Source organism: Beta vulgaris, chromosome 4, assembly GCF_026745355.1.
Source record: "Beta vulgaris subsp. vulgaris cultivar EL10 chromosome 4, EL10.2, whole genome shotgun sequence".
Taxonomy (NCBI): domain Eukaryota; kingdom Viridiplantae; phylum Streptophyta; class Magnoliopsida; order Caryophyllales; family Amaranthaceae; genus Beta; species Beta vulgaris.
Genome location: NC_079205.1, coordinates 20,995,612 through 21,000,839, shown reverse-complemented (window position 1 = coordinate 21,000,839; position 5,228 = coordinate 20,995,612).

Here is a 5,228-nt window from a genome sequence, read left to right as displayed (position 1 = left end):
ATTTTAGTTTTATCAATATGTTTAAGCTTTAATACTAATTAAGATATACTTAATTATATATAGGAAATTTTGCCAAAAAAACCTTTAAAAAGTTCAATTTCGCGAAAAGAATCTTTTAAAGCATTCTGTGGAAAAAAACCACAAACTTAAATTTTTTTTGCGAGATGAAACATGTTTCCATTTTCGGTGTGGTTTTTAAGATGCATAGGGGTGGTGATGCAGTTAATGAAAATTGGGGCTAAAGGAGGATAGAAGGGTCAACCACATAATTGAGAAAAACCACACCAGAAAATAAGAATAGGTTTCATCTTGCAAGAAAAATTAAGTTTGTGATTTTTTTTTTTTTTTTGCAAAGAATGCTTTTAAAGGCTTTTTTCGTTGAACTTTTAAAATGTTTTTTTGGCAAATTTTTCTTATATCTAATGGTTGTTTTATATCGTTTAGATCGCAATAAAACTAATATGAACCCGGTGCACACTAATTAGTGTGCAGCCGATCCATATCACGTGAGTTTAAGATAGTGTATATTGATATGATATAGTGTATGTTAAAATGATATAGTGTATGTTAAAATGATATAGTGTATATTAAAATGATATAGTGTATATGTTAAAATGATATAGTGTATGTTAAAATGATATAGTGTATATTAAAATGATATAGTGTATGTTAAAGTGATATAGTGTATGTTAAAGTGATACAGTGTATGTTGAAATGATATAGTGTATGTTAAAGTGATATAGTGTATGTTAAAGTGATATAGTGTGTGTTAAAATGATATAGTGTGTGTTACAATGATATAGTGTATGTTAAAGTGATATAGTGTATGTTAAAGTGATTTAGTGTGTGTTAAAATGATATAGTGTATGTTACAATGATATAGTGTATGTTAAAGTGATATAGTGTATGTTAAAGTGATATAGGGTCATGTGCCTGGGTCTGGTCCACACTATTTTTAGTGTGAATCGGGTCTACGCAAGTCGGATTGTACTACTAAATGTTACTTTCTTAAAAATTCTATTTTGTTCACTTATCCCTTTCTTTTATTATGGCAAGATGATATATGAGTTGGGACTTCCTTCACAATTTTAAAATGCTTACTTTTATTGAATACAGAAAAGGTAAGGTAGTAGAAACATATTTATATGATATATCTCTATTATATAAGGGAAGGGGGAGCAATGGTGTCCTCTTTTGAAATGCCTATTTTGCCCCCCTTTCCTTGCTAAATTACAAAAGAAATGTCAAAATCAAAATCGACACTCAAAGAAAACTACCGACAATTAATTTATAACACTCACTTACAAATCACTTAGAAGAAGAAACTTTACTAATCACTCATACAATTGAGAAAATCACATTATAAAAATCACGCAAATCACTCAAATAATCAGGAAACTTTATTAAAACTTAAAATTAACATACAAACTAAAACTAATAACCTAGAACGTCAAAATACATACAAAAATATTTATAAAAATTTACTTACAAATCACTATTCTCAAGAACCATTCACAATTAATGGTGGGTCATAATTATGCAAATAACTAAAATGAGGAAACTTTACAAAAACATAAAAATTTACTTACAAACTACAACCTATGAAAAAATTGACTTGAAATCAAAGTGTCCACTTTCTTTATAATTTATGAAGTAATGTACTTAATTCAAAAAACAACTAAAAAATTATAATATTAGAAATCATAAATAAATTCAATAAAATTTCTATTTTGTTCATAGAATTTAACTTTGAAAAGTAAAAAAAAAAAGAATAAATAATGGTGAGAGACTTAAGTGACAGAAACTAAACCAATCAAATTTTACAACTAAAAACAATTATGCTTCGTATGTCGAAAAAAATCGAGTTTCCGTTTCGAAAAAAATTCAAGCATGCATCGCGTGCAAAAAATTCTATCTCTATTATATATAAGGGAAGGGGGAGCAATGGTGTCCTCTTTTGAAATGCCTATTATGCCCCCCCCCCCCGCCCCTTCCCTTTATAAATTACAAAAGGATTGTTAAAATCAAAATTGGCACTCAAAGAAAACTACCGAAAATTAATTTACAACTCACTCACAAATCACTTAAAAGAAGAAACTTTACAAATCACTCATACAATTGAGAAAATCACATTATAAAAAATCACGCAAATTACTCAAATAATCAGAAAACTTTATTAAAACTTAAAATTAACATACAAACTAAAACTAACAGCCTAGAACGTCAATACATACAAAAATATTTTCAAAAATTTACTTACAAATCACTATTCTCAAGAACCATTCACAATTAATGGTGGGCCATGATAAAAAAATAGAAGTGCATTTATAGTGAAATCAGAATTTAGAAGTTAGACAAGGAAAAAAATTATTTACTTTTTATAGTGTTTCCTATATATAATAAAAATTTTACATATATTTGGACCTATCTTTTTTTATTATATAAGCGATTAATTATCAAGGTAAAAAGGTTTATGTAAAATATCATTCAAGAATTAAAGTACAACATATCTCTATCATATAAGAGAAGGGGGGAGCTATGGTGTCCCCAAATGAAGAGACTATGTTACCCCTTCCCATTCTAAATTACAAATTCACTTACAAATCAAATGAGGCTTCAAACAAAAATACCAAAAATATAATTATAACAATCACTCACAAACTACTACCTATGAAAAAATTGACTTAAAATCAAAGTGTCCACTTTCTTTAAAATTTATGAAGTACTGTACTTAATTCAAAAATCAACTAAAAATTATAATATTAGAAATCCTAAATAAATTCAATAAAATTTCTATTTTGTTCATAGAATTTAACTTTGAAAAGTAAAAAAACAAAAACAAAAAGAACGGTGAGAGACTTAAGTGACAGAAACTAAACCAATTAAATCTTGCAACTAAAAACAATTATATTTTGTATGTCTAATGTTCAAATTTTGACTCATATGCTGAAGAAAATTGAGTATCTGTTTCGAAAAAAATTCAAGCACGCATCGCGTGCAAAAAATTCTAGTATATATATATTGAAGGTACGATAGATATCGTATTTTGAAAAAAAAAATATCTTCACAAATAAACTATCCGTATCTTTTTCTAAATTTTCGTAATTTTTGATTTTTAGTTAGTGTTACAATATAGAAGATACATTTTTGAAATTATATTCAACTATTGAAACTTTTTTAAACTTTTCATACGGATGTTTCATATTAATTGCAGCATTTCTATATTTGGTAATATCTTCTCTCCGTCTATCTCCTTCACATGAGTGCCTTTCATAACACTGATTTTGTTAACTAGTACCTTTTATGTTCTAATTCGTCAACTAGTACCTTTAAGTACTTTTATGTTTTTATTTCAATACCTTTTCTTAAATTTTCGGCTAAATTGGTCAAAATTCCGACATTGACTTTGTTTCTCCATCCAATCTACATTTTTTGTCTTCCCAATGTGCCTAACTTCACTCTCCTCTTTTAACTCCTTTTTTCCCGCCATGTTCACTATTCATCTTCTTTACTTCCCTTTCACCAACCTTATCTCACTATCAGTAAATTCTCACATCCTCTCTCCTTCTTGTCTCTCTCATCCTAAGCACTGGTCTTTGCTACACTATTTCATCATTTATCCTTGTGGAAAGGTACATATTTCATATTTTTATGGACCACAAAGCAACGAATTTAGAAAAAGGAATTGACTAAACATACCTCTGAAATTTAAGAAAAATTAACCTGGAATATAATTTTCTATAGTTGAATTGTATTTAATCAAGGAGAATTTTGTTGGAAGGGAGAATTTTGAGTAAGATGGAAAAGTTTATGGTTCATGGGGAAGAGGGGATTAGTAGGGGCGAGTGGGAGGGAGGATGTAAAAAAAAGAATCTGCAACACACGCGCAAGAATTGGAGTAAAAAATAAAGTTAATGCTGGAATCTTGACCAATTTGGCCGGAAATTTGAGAAAAAGTACTGATATTAATACATTAAAGTAATTAAAGGTACTAATTCACAAAATAAAACATAATATCTACTAGTTTACAAAATTTAATGCAATAAAAGGTACTATGTCACAATTTTTTCTTATATTCCTATTACTTTGGCACTCAGGAAATTGTTTGGACAATTAGTTTTGACATGTAGGGTAAGTAAGAGCTATTCCAGCCATGTGGTAGCCTATATATTCCTTCAGCAGCTTCTTCCTTCCCCTCTAACATTTTCCTCCATTTTGGAACCTTTAAAAAGGAAATTATTATACATCACAGTTTGAAATTGGCAAAAAACTTAATTGCTTCAATCATGCGGACAATGTTTGTATTGACCATGGAAATTTTTTATTTTATAAATTTAAGATTTTATAATGTTTATGCTACAATCGTGTTTTAAATATTAGCTCGTGATTTAATTATTTCAATAATCATATTGTGTATTAAGAATATCTTAAAATTGATTTATGACTCGTGCATTTAATGACTAATTTAGTTAATATTGTGATGGAACACATGACCCACCTTTTAAAAAAAAATTGACTATAAAGGTATTCACTCAAAGGCTCGGATAAAGTCACAATTCGCACCATTGTTGGCGCTCAATCATGCAACTACTTTTGTTCCAAATTTCCCGCAGTCTCGCTCACCCTCTCTCTATCTGGTTGTCTTGCAACATTGCTACACTGCACCAGCTCACCTACTAGCCACCACTCACCAGATTCGAGGAGAATTTCGGTAGACGTGATTTATGTCGAAATTTTTTGCAGATTTTACAATGTAAGGGATTAATTATAAAAATGAGAGGCTTCATTGACCTGTTACAAAAATCTCATCATATTATTTTCATTATATTTACTTGTTTTATAGTCTTGTACGTTGAAAATTAAAGTAAATTCATTTTAATACTCCATTTGTCTAGAGCAATCCTAAGTACTTTTCATTTTGTTTTGTCTCATAATACTATTTACATAATTATGATGGGAAGGATTCGTCTATTTAAGGATTCATTTTAATCACTCGTGCATTGTGCATCATCGTCTTAGACTTATGACTTATTTATTATAAATAGTACCATGGTTATGACTTTACTATGATTAAAACTAAGACAAAATACGTACACTAAATCTGTATGGTATTCCATTTTCTCTTGAAAATTGAGATCCTCTGGAAATAAAGTTACTTGAGTTATCACTACACCTACGTTACCACTGGTTTAATCATGCTAGAAAGCACACAATCTAATAAAAATAAT